Genomic DNA, 12442 nt, shown 5'->3' with positions numbered 1-12442 from the left:
TGACTGAAGACTGGACTGCTGGGCATTTGTGCAGTTGACTTCGTTTCTGGACTCTAAAACTTGATGAAACTTTTGTTGCACCGTGCTGAAACAATCAAGGTGTTGTAGCAAACAAGTCTTTGGTTGCCTAGGCAATTTACATTAGTCATTAGCAGACACTCTTATCCAGAGCGACTTAAAGTTAGTGCATCCATCGTACCCCTTTCCTGCAGTCAAATGACCTAGTGGCCTCAAGGGTAGAATGTTATTCATATTGCTTTCATAATTAATAATAAAAAATACAAAAAATGAAAATCTGGTGTTTCTATTCCAAACAGTTTTGTTATATTTCAGTCTTCTGTGATGTATATAAAGTGTAATATTGGGATGCAAACTCAAAATTGAATACATGTCAACTATTTATCTGACAGGGTACGGGTGTCTTCTTTTTTTAAGCCCATGAACATGTGTGTGAGGTGTATACTTTTGTTTCAAAGTAGATTTGTTTAAAACTAACAAGAAACACTGTGTGACCCTGATTTATCCCACTGAAGTATTAAGATAGCTAGGTTGGACAACCATATATCACAGTCATTGTAAGTACATGTTTCCTTAATAAAGTAGCTATCAGAAAAGTCTGAGTTAGTAAGAGGGAAAAGAGTTAAGTGTTAGATCACAAAAGGCTTCTTTTTTTTTTTTTTTACACAGAACAAAAATATAAACGCAACATGCAAAGTGTTGGTCCCATGTTTCATGAGCAGATATAAAAGATATGCACAAAAAGCTTATTTCTCTCAAAAGTTGTGCACAAATTTGTTCATAAGTGTAGCATACACTTTAGCCTAAACACTTCTGAGTGTGGACATATCCACACTTATCGTAGATTCCAGAAGACCTAACAGTCCCTTTACGTAAGATTGTTGCATAAACTTAATTTGACTTTAGGCTACTCTACTAGGGTGTGTTCAGTTACGTTTGCTACGTTGCGTGACGGTTTGTACTGAACGACATGTTTCCCCAAAATGTTCAAAGTTCTTGAACAGACTTTGAGGTATGTCGCAGACACCGATGCCTCAATCCCGGACAAGCTAAACACTTTCTTTCCCGCTTCGAGAAAAACAACACAGATCCATCGATGTGGGCCCCCGCCGCTCGTGAGGACTGTGTGCTCCCAATCTCTGTGGCAGACATGAGTAAGACATTCAAGGGTGTCAACCCTGGCAAGGCTGCCAGCCCAGATGGCATCCCAAGCCACGTCCTCTGAGCATGTGCAGACCAGCTGGCTGGAGTGTTTACGGACATATTCAATTGCTCCCTATCCCATTCTGTTGTCCCCACTTGCTTCAAAATGTCTACCATTGTTCCTGTAGCCAAGAAAGCGAAGGTAACTGAACTAAATTACTGTAACCCCATAGCACTCCCTTCGTAGACACTGTCACTAGCCAGCTACCACCAGGTACTCTACCCTGCACCTTAAGTGACTGCTGCCTTATGTATATAGAATCATTGAACACTGGTCACTTTAATGTTTACATACTGTTTTACCCACTTTATATGTATATACTGTATTCTAGTCATGACTCATCCTATATACAGTGTGGTGAAAAAGTATTTATCCCCTTTCTAATATTCTCTCCTTTTGCAAATTTTTTATACTGAATGTTATCAGATCTTCAACCAGAACATAATAAAAGAAAGTGAACCTGAGTGAACAAATAACAACAATTACATACTTATTTCATAAACAAAGTTATGCAACACCCCATGTCCCTGTGTGAAAAAGTAATTGCCCCCTTACACTCAACTGGTTGTTCCACCTTTAGCTGCAAAGACTGCAACCAAATACTTCCTGTAGTTGTTGACCAGTCTCTCACATGGCTGTGGAGGATTTTTGGCCCACTCTTGCATGCAGAACTGCTTTAACTCAGCGACATTTGTGGGTTTTCAAGTATGAACTGTTCATTTCAACATCTCAATTGGGATTAGGTCTGGACTTTGACTATAACATTCCAAAACGTCAAATTTTTTGCTTTTTAGCCATTTCCATGTAGACTAGATTGTGTGTATTGAATCATTGTCTTGCTGCATGACGCAGCTGCGCTTCAGATTCAGCTCACAGATGGATGGCCAGACATTCTCCTGTAGAATATAGTGATACAGAGCAGAATTCATGGTTCCTTCTGGTCAAGTCATCCAGGAACAGCAAAGCATCCCTAAACCACACTACCACCACCATGCTTGACCATTGGTATGAGGTTCTTAATGTGGAATGCAATGTTTGGTTTTTGCCAGGCATAATGTGACCCAGTTATACTTTTGAATCATCTGTCCATAGAACATTCTTCCAAGAGTCTTGATGATCATCAAGGTGCTTTTGGCAAACGTCAGTCAACTTTTTGGATGACATGGGTCCCATGATGCCTGGCAAAAACCAAACACTGCATTCCAATACCTTGCAAAGGACACCTAGTGGTAGATGGGTAAAAAAAAAAACATACATTAAATATCCTTTTGAGCATGAAGTTATTCATTCCATCTCAGATGGTGCATCAATACACCCAGTCACTACAAATACTTTAAAACAGTTAGAGTTAATGGCGGTGATAAGAGAACTGAGGATGGGACATTGTAGTTACTCTAATTGACAGAGTGAAAAGGCAGTTTGTACAGAATAAAAATATTCCCAAACATGCATTCTGTTTGCAACAAGGCACTAAAGTAATACTGAATACAAAGTGTTAAGTTTGGGGCAAATCCAACACATTCAAGCATGGTGGTGGCTGCATCATGTTAAGGGTATGCTTGTCAAAGAAACAGATTAGAGCTAAGCACAGGCAAAAGCATGGTTCAGTCTGCTTTCCAACAGACACTGGGAGACAAATTCACCTTTCAGCAGGACAATAACCTAAAACACAAGGCCAAATATACACTGAAGCTGCTTACCAAGACATTGAATGTTCTTGAGTGGCCTGGTTACAGTTTTGACTTAAATCGGCTTGAAAATCTGTCAAGATTTGAAAGTGGCTGTTTAGCAATGATCAACAACCAACTTGATAGCACTTGAAGAATTTTAAAAAGAATAATGTGCAAATATTCTACAATCAAGGTGTGCAAAGCTCTCATAGACTTACCCAGAATGACTCACAGCTGTAATTGCTGCCAAAGGTGATTCTAACATGTACTGACTCAGGGGTGTGAATACTTGTGTAATGAATACTCAGGGAGAAAAAGGTGTAGATACATGCGCAGAGCGCGGCATGTGTTTATTTCGCCTTCGCAGAAGGCAGGAATCGTGGTCACAGGCAAGCAATGGTCATCCACAGGTAGGCAAATCAAAACTAGCACTGAAGGCTATAACTGATTCTCACAAATGAGCTAGGAAAAAGCTTAGCGGGTCAAAACGAACAATACCTCACAAAGGCACAAACAGAATGAACTGATCTAAATAAGGAGCTGATGAGACCAGGTGAGTAACTAACAGCTGAAATCAATGAACAAAAATGAAAGACAGGGCTACGTTCAAGAAGACAAAGAAACAGAACACAAGGTTGACTAAGAAAACACAGAACCTTACAGTAATACACCCCCCCCCCTCCCGTACGGGGGCGGGACGATCCAGACGGTTACGGTGGAATGTCTGAATCATCTCTGGGTCGAGAATGTCCTGGTCGGGGACCCAGGACCGTTCTTCAGGCCCATAACCTTCCCAGTCCACTAGATAGTGGATGCAACCTCTCAGGCGTTTGGAATCAAGGATGGCCTGAATGGCGTAGGCAGGTTCCCCTCCGACGTCCAACAGTGGGGGCGCACTGCGGGTTGAGACTGTAGGATGAAGAGGACCGGTTTTAACAGAGACACATGGAAGGACGAGGAGATTTTATACTGACGGGGTAACTGGAGGCAATACATGGCAGGGTTGATGTGATGGGTTATCTTGAAGGGACCAATGAAGCGAGGACAGATCCTTTATCAGGGGATTTGGAGCCAGATGTCTCTAGTAGAGAGCCACACACGCTATCCGGGGTGAAAGAGTGGCGTAGGTTGGTGGAGTCTGTTGGCAAAGCATTTCTGGGTATTAGAGGCTTCCTGCAGATGCCGGTGAGCGGTCTCCCATACCCGCTCACTATGCCGAAACCAGTCGTCGACAGCTGGGACAGTACCAGGCTCCGCCTCCCAGCGAAACATGGGGGGTTGGTAACACACTGAAATGGAGTAAGGCAGAGGGATGAATGCATGAGTGATTTGAGCGTATTCGTCCCAGGCCATATACCGACTCCAGTCGTGTGGAGAGGCAGAACATTGTTGGCGGAGGTACTTCCTATTTCTTGGTTCAGGTGTTCCGTCTGCCCATTGGTCTGGGAATGGTACCCGGAGGAGAGGCTGAGGGCGACCCCCAGTCGGTCACAGAAGGCTAGCCACTCCCGGGAGACAAACTGGGGCTCACGGTCAGAGACGATGTCCTCTGGAATCCCATACAGACGGAACACCTGCTGGAACATACACTCAGCCAATTCCATGGCATTAGGTAAATGAGGAAGAGGTAAATGAGGAAGAGGAACCAGACACATTTTTTGAAAAACGGTCTACTATGACAAGGGTGGTGTTCCCAGAGGATTCAGGAAGGTCTGTGATGAAGTCAACAGCTATGTGGCACCAGGGTCTGTGAGGGATTGGCAAAGGTTGAAGCTTCCTGGAAGGGAGATGATGAGGGCTTTTGGTTTGGGCGCAGACTGGACAGGAGAGTACGTAATCCCTTACGTCAGATGCCAGTGAGGACCACCAGAACTTACGGGCTAGAAGTTCGGTGGTTCGTGTAATGCCCGGATGTCCGGACCCTAAGGATGTGTGACACCATTGCATCAGTTGGGGGTCTAACAGCTGCTGGTACGTAACTCCTCCCAGCTGGTGTCTCAGGAGGAGCCGGGTCTGAGGTTAGGGCTTCTTGTATGGCTGAGTGAACCTCCCACTGTACCGATCCCATAATGCAAGAGGAAGGAAGAAAGGTGTAGGGTCTGAGTTACTGGTCAGAAGGTCAAACTGGCAGGAGAGAGCATCAGCTTTTATGTTTTTCTTTCCAGGGATGTAAGTAACATGAAATGGAAGTGTGTGAAGAGAGCCCAGCGGGCTTGTCTGGAGTTTAACCTCTTGGCCCCTCTGATATATTCCATTACGATGATCTGTTAGGACGAGAAAGGGATGTTGTGCGCCCTCCAACCAGTGGTGCCACTCCGAGGGCCAGCTTGATGGTGAGGAGTTCTGTTCCCCACATCGTAATTCCTCTCAGCGGAGGATAACTTCCTGAGAAGTAGGCACAGGGATGTGATTTGGGAGGTGTTCCCACCCGCTGAGAGAGTATGGCTCCTACTTCGGAGGCATCCACCTCCAGGGTGAAAGGAAGGGTCGGATCAGGTTGGCGAAGGACAGGAGCTGAGGTGAAGAGGCGTTTCAAGTTGTTGAAAGCAGTCAGAGCAGTATCAGTCCATTGACGGGTCCGGGTCTTTTGGCTGATAAGGGCACTGAGGGGAGCGACAGTAGAACTGAAGTGCCGAATGAGTCGGCGATAGTAGTTGGAGATCCCAATGAAACGTTGGAGTTCCTTAAAGGTGGTGGGTTTGGGCCAGTTACTGACGGCGGTGACTTTGTTCTCATCCGTGCTGACCCCTCCAGGTGTCAGTACGAAACCGAGGAAGTTTACCAAGGTTACATGGAAGGTGCTCTTTTCAGTCTTCACATAAAGGTTATGGTTAAGGAGCCGTTGAAGAACCTTTTGCACATGCTGTATGTGTTCCTTCAGGGAGTTGGAGTAAATCAGGATGTCATCAATGTAGACGATGAGAAAGCGATTGATCATATCCTGTAAAACCTCATTCATAAAGGATTGGAAGACGGCGGGGGGCGTTAGTAAGGCCGTAGGGCATGACCAGGTATTCGTAGAGGCCTCATGCGGTGATAAAGGCAGTCTTCCATTCGTCGCCTTCACGTATACCGACAAGCTTATATGCACTTCGCAGGTCGAGTTTTGTATAGATGTTGGCGGGGCCCACTTGTTCAAGGGTTGGGCTGGGACCATCGTCCCCTGGGCGATGTGGTGGCAGAGTGGAGGCCTTGATTTTGCTGAAGACATTGCTGTACTGGGAGTATTCAGATGCACGGGAGAGGAGCATGGCCCAACTGCATTGGCTCTGAAAGACTAAGACGGGATGACGGAATCATGGAAAGAGAAGGTTTCGGGTTCCTGGGTGGCAGAGTTCTTCGGCGATGAGGTGGTCGATGGAGATACGAATGTATTGATTTAAATCCTAAAGGTCACCGCTACAGGCCAGCTCCGCCTGAAGTTCCCTGTTGAGCCCTCTTCGGTAGATTGTAAGTAAAGCAGCCGCACTCCCTCCACTCCCTGCAGCCATGGTGCAGACCTCGAGGGCATACTCGGCAGCTGAATTGCATCCTTGTTGAAGTTCTATGAGGAGGTCTCCTATAGGACGACCGGAAGGAGAGTGATCGAATACCTCTTTTAAGAGGGTGTGGAAATGGTTCTCAGAGCAGAGTTCTGTGCTGTTGGCAGTCCATATGGCGGTGGCCCAATCTAGGGCTTTGCCTGTGAGTAGAGACACAACAAAATCCACCCTGCTCTTGTCGGTGGCGAAGTTAGTCAGGTTGTGCTCAATGTATTTGCTGTATTTAAATAAGGAGCTGATGAGACCAGGTGAGTAACTAACACAGGTGAAATCAATGAACAAAAATGAAAGACAGGGCTACGTTCAAGAAAACAAAGAAACAGAACACAAGGTTGACTAAGAAAATAAACACACAACCTTACATTATGCAAATGTGATATTTCTGTATTTCATTTTCAATAAATGTGCAAACATTTCTGAAAACATGTTTTCACTTTGTCATTATGGGTTCTTTGTGTTGATGGGTGAGATTTTTATTTATTTAATCCAATTTCAATTCACGCTGTAACAAAAAAAAGTGGAATAAGTCAAGGGTTATGAATAGTTTCTGAAGGAACTGTATATATATATATATATATATATACAAAGCTGTGTACTTGCTCAATAAACATTTATTTTATTTTATTTGCTCCGTTTGGTGGGTGTGGCGGGGTGTGGCTTGAACAATAAGTGACGTTTTTAAAGGGCAGTGGCCATGCTGACAGCGTTCCCCAACCCCGTTTATCAACTGGTCGCTCAGAACAGTACCTTTTCCGTTTATTTGAACATTGCACATCGTTTTGTCATATTGAACGCAGCCCTAGTATCTGCTGAGTACTTCCTTATGCCATTGAAAATCTTAGACATTGGTCGTCCTTATGTCATTGAAAATCTGAGACACTGGCCGTGTCTGAATACCCATACTTGCTAAATAGTAGGCATTTTGGGTACGTGAAATATAACGTTTTATAGTAGGCCTATGTGAAATAAGAATACATTTAGTATGCTTTAAAATGCCAGGATGTCATACTCCAAGGTTTCCTAAACTCGGTCCTTGGGACCCCGTTTTTTTGTTGTTGTTGCCCTGGCACTCTACAGTTGATTCAAATAATCAGCTAATCATCAAGCTTTGATAATTTGAATCAGCTGTGTAGTGTTAGGGCAAAAACCAAAACATGCACGCACCCCTTGGGGTCCGGAGGACAGAGTTTGGAAAACGCTGTCATATTCATTTAGGCTTTTCCTCTAGTTGAATTCTCTGCACACTATTGAGGAAGAGAATCTGCTTACTGCATTTGATTTTACTAAACAGTACGTTCTAAATAGTATGTACTATGATTAGTACACAGTATGCTGTTTTAGTAAGTAGTAGGCAAGACAGATTTCGGACACAGCCAATATCCACAGGAAAGTAGGCCTTAAATCGACTTCCAAACGCGGATCTGTGTGTGGCTCTCATGGTTTGTTTGAGCAAACAATGTAAATACATACACACAATGCATGCATATACTAGCGGGGCCGGATCCCCACATCTGGGGTCTTGGGCACGAACCTCCAGGGGGCCCCACAACCAGGGGTTGGAACCAGAATTATTTTCCAATTCTGAACAGAACCACAATTTTTTTGTTCCGTTCCACTGTTCCAACCAGCAAAATAAAGTTCTGAACCAGTTCAAACCCCCCAAAACTATGGTTTATATCGTTCCTTACTGTTCCTTTTTTAACCTGTGATATCAACAGTTTTTTACATTTAGCTCATTAAATTACTTGACCAATCAATGTGGATAGAGCAGGCAAGGTAGTTGTTTACATGTGTGGTGGACAGACAAGTGTAGACTATGGCGCAAGATGCGACTGACATTTTGTTGGTGGGGAGGGGAGAGAGCGAGAGAGGGTAGTGAAGGAGGCTTGAAGTGCTGGGCATCTTGTTATGACATGCATTATCTGAATTAGGTCCACTGAATTATACCTAAGAGGGCCGGCTTCTATGAAAGAACTTTGAATGTCCTTTGAGCTAGCTAGCTAACAAGCTTGAGCTAGCTAGCTAACAAGCTTATGTGTGCAGAGTGGCACCAGAATTAAAAACACATCTTGCCTTTTTGTAGTTAATAAATCCTTTGTGAAACATTCTAATTAGGCCTTTTGAATCCTTAACTAGCATTGAAAAAGTTAATTGATTCTTCTCTAGCTAATAAAAAATCTCTCTTATATTCTGAATCACGATTCTAACAACAGTACAGTAGCCTATGCTTTGGAAGGGGGATGGGCAGGTAGCCTAAATACACACACTTACAAAGATTTTCAGCTTGCAGGCAGACACTGGAATAAGTTTCTGAGTGACAGCTTTGCATAGGCGCTTTACTGCGGGACTTCACTGTGTGCACAATTATTAGGCAAGTCAGTATTTTGACCATATTTTACATTTTTTACATTTTAGCAAACGCTCTTATCCAGAGCGACTTACAGTAGTGAATGCATACATTTCATACATCTTCTTTTTTTTTTTTTTTGTACTGGCCCCCCGTGGGAATCGAACCCACAACCCTGGCGTTGCACACACCATGCTGGCGTTGCAAACACCACGCTCTACCAACTGAGCCACAGGGAAGCCATATCATCATTATTATGCATATTTCCCAACTCCAAGCTGTATAAACTGGAATGCTTATTGGATTGAAGCATATCAGGTGATGTGTATTTGTGTAATGAGGGAGGGTGTGGCCTAAGGAGATCAACACCCTATATCAAGGTGTGTATAATTATTAGGCAGCTTCTTTTCCTCAGGCAAAATGGGCCAAAAAAGAGATTTAACTGACTCTGAAAAGTCGTAAATTGTAAAAAGTATTTCAGAGGAATGCAGCACTCTTGAAATTGCTAAGATATTGGGGCGTGATCACAGAACCATCAAACGTTTTGTTGCAAATAGTCAACAGGGTCGCAAGAACCGTGTTGAGAAAAAAAGACGCAAATTAACTGCCAAAGATTTGAGAAGAATCAAACGTGAAGCTACCAGGAACCCATTATCCTCCAGTGCTGTCATATTCCAGAACTGCAACCTACCTGGAGTGCCCAGAAGTACAAGGTGTTCAGTGCTCAGAGACATGGCCAAGGTAAGGAAGGCTGAAACCCGACCACCACTGAACAAGACACATAAGTTGAAACGTCAAGACTGGGCCAAGAAATATCTGAAGACAGATTTTTCAAAGGTTTAATGGACTGATGAGATGAGAGTGACTCTTGACGGACCAGATGGATGGGCCCGTGGCTGGATCAGTAATGGCAAGGAGCTCCACTTCGACTCAAGACGCCAGCAAGGTGGAGGTGGGGTACTGGTATGGGGTGGTATTATTAAAGATGAGCTAGTTGGACCTTTTTGGGTTGAAGATGGACTCAAACTCAACTCCCAAACCTACTGCCAGTTTTTAGAAGAGACTTTCTTCAAGCAGTGGTACAGGAAAAAGTCTGCATCTTTCAAGAAGACCATGATTTTTATGCAGGACAATGCTCCATCGCATGCATCGAAGTACTCCACTGCGTGGCTAGCCAGTAAAGGCCTTAAAGATGAAAGAATAATGACATGGCCCCCTTCCTCACCTGACCTAAACCCTATTGAGAACTTGTGGTCCCTTCTTAAACGGAGGATTTACGGTGAAGGAAAACAGTACACCTCTCTGACCAGTGTCTGGGAGGCTGTGGTTACTGCTGCACAAAACGTTGATCGTCAACAGATCAAGAAACTGACAGACTCCATGGATGGAAGGCTTATGACTGTTTTTGAATAGAAGGGTGGCTATATTGGTCACAGATTTTCTTGTTTGTTGAAATGTCAGAAATGTTTATTTATACATTTTGAGTTGTTTGTTTATTATTCTCACTTTAGCAGATGAAAATAAACAAGTGAGATGGGGAACTTTTTGTTTTTCATTTAGTTGCATAATAATTCTGCACACTAATAGTTGCCCAATAATTGTGCACACATAGATATTCTCCAAAGAAAGCCAAAGCCTCACTTTTACTTTCTTAAATATTCAGGTTTGGGGTTTATTAACATTTTGGATTGACCGAGAGCGCTGTAGTTGTTCAAAAAATAAAATGTATCCTCAAACATACAACTTGCCTAATAATTGTGCACTCAGTGTAGTAAAAATGCCTGCAACTTAAAAGAAGGTTATTAACTGGGTTCTTGTGCTTTTAAAATAACAGTTCTGTTCCGGAATAGTATGGATTACTTTTGTATGTTCTATTTTGTTTCTTGAAAATGTTTGCTATTTTTCTGGTTTTTGGGGGTCCTGCAATTCTACACATTTTGTCATGGCTTATGATGCGAGCAAAAGACAGTTTAAAAACACTTTCCTGTGGATATTTTGTCTCAAATTTCCAGCATAATGACCAACCACCAAGACAACCAGTAGAGTAAGTTCAAATGTAATAGTATTCAACATTCTGGCTTGCAGAGGTCCTGAAAGGACCTTTCCAAACATTTTTTTTGCATTATGTCAGACGGGGACTAGCTAGCAAGCTAGCACCGAATGATGTATGAGGCTACCGTGCTTTCCGAAAGTATTCATACCCCATGACTTATTCCACATTTTGTTGTTACAATCTCTTTTTTTTCTTCAATACAATCTTTTTTCTCTCACCCATCTACACACAATAACTCATAATGACAAAGTGAAAACATGTTTATAAAAATTGTTGCACATTTATTGAAAATGAAATACAGAAATATCAGATTTACATGTGTATTCACGCCTCTGACTCAATACAAGTTAGAATCACGTTTGGCAGCGATTACAGCTGTGAGTCTTTCTGGGTAAGTCTCTAAGAGCTTTGGACACCTGGATTGTAGAATATTTGCACATTATTCTCAATGAAATTCTGCAAGCTCTGTCAAGTTGGTTGTTGATCATTGCTAGATAGCCATTTTCAAGTCTTGCCATTGATTTTCAAGCCAATTTAAGTCAAAACTGTAACTAGGCCACTCGGAACATTCAATGTCATCTTGGTAAGCAATTCCAGTGTATATTTGGCCTTGTTTTAGGTTATTGTCCTGCTGAAAGGTTAATTTGTCTCCCAGTGTCTGTTGGAAAGCAGACTGAACCAGGTTTTCCTCTAGGATTTTGCATATGCTTAGCTCTATTCCATTTCTTTTTATCCTAAAAAACTCTCTAGTCCTTGCTGATGACAAGCATAACCATAACATAATGCAGCCACCTCCATGCTTGAAAATATGAAGAGTGGTACACAGGGATGTGATGTACTTGCCCCAAAGATAACGCTTCGTATTCAGGACATAAAGTTCATTTCTTTGCCACATTGTTTTTTTTTACAGTTTTAGTTTAGTGCCTTATTGCAAATATGTTTATTCTGTACAGGCTTCCTTCTTTTCACTCTGTCATTTATGTTAGTACTGCAGAGGTGTTGATTCATCATCAGTTTTCTGATGATGAATCAGAAAACTGATGGTGAATCTCCCTGGTCCTTCTGGTTGAATCTCTGTTTGAAATTCACTGCAGAGACTGAGGGACCTTACAATCATTTGTATGTGTGGGGTACAGAGATGAGGTAGTCATTAAAAATAATGTTAAACACTATTATTGCAACTTATTATGTGACTTGTTAAGCACATTTTTAATCCTGAAATAATGTAGGCTTGCCACAACAAAGGGGTTGAATATATTTCTAAAAACATTTCCACTTTGACATTCTGGGGTATTGTGTGTAGGCCAGTGACACATCTCAAATTAATCCATGTTTTATTCAGGCTGCAGCACAACAAAATGTGGAAAAAGTCAAGGGGTGTGAATACTTACTAAAAAGACTAGTCTTCATTTTTATCTCACAGGAAATGCACCAACAGCCTCAGCAAATAATATTTGCAAACATGATCGGTTATGGTAATGTCGACTACTATGATCTGACTGGCATACTGCGTCTTTGGTTGTCTAGTGATGATCTAATGATGTTTCTGTAACCTACAGTATATCTCATGATATGGACCCCAGAATAGGCCTCATCAACCATGAAATG

This window comes from Salmo trutta, chromosome 3, assembly GCF_901001165.1.
Source record: "Salmo trutta chromosome 3, fSalTru1.1, whole genome shotgun sequence".
Taxonomy (NCBI): Eukaryota; Metazoa; Chordata; class Actinopteri; order Salmoniformes; family Salmonidae; genus Salmo; species Salmo trutta.
The sequence above is the reverse complement of the archived record's forward strand: the minus strand, read 5'-3'. Positions refer to the sequence as shown.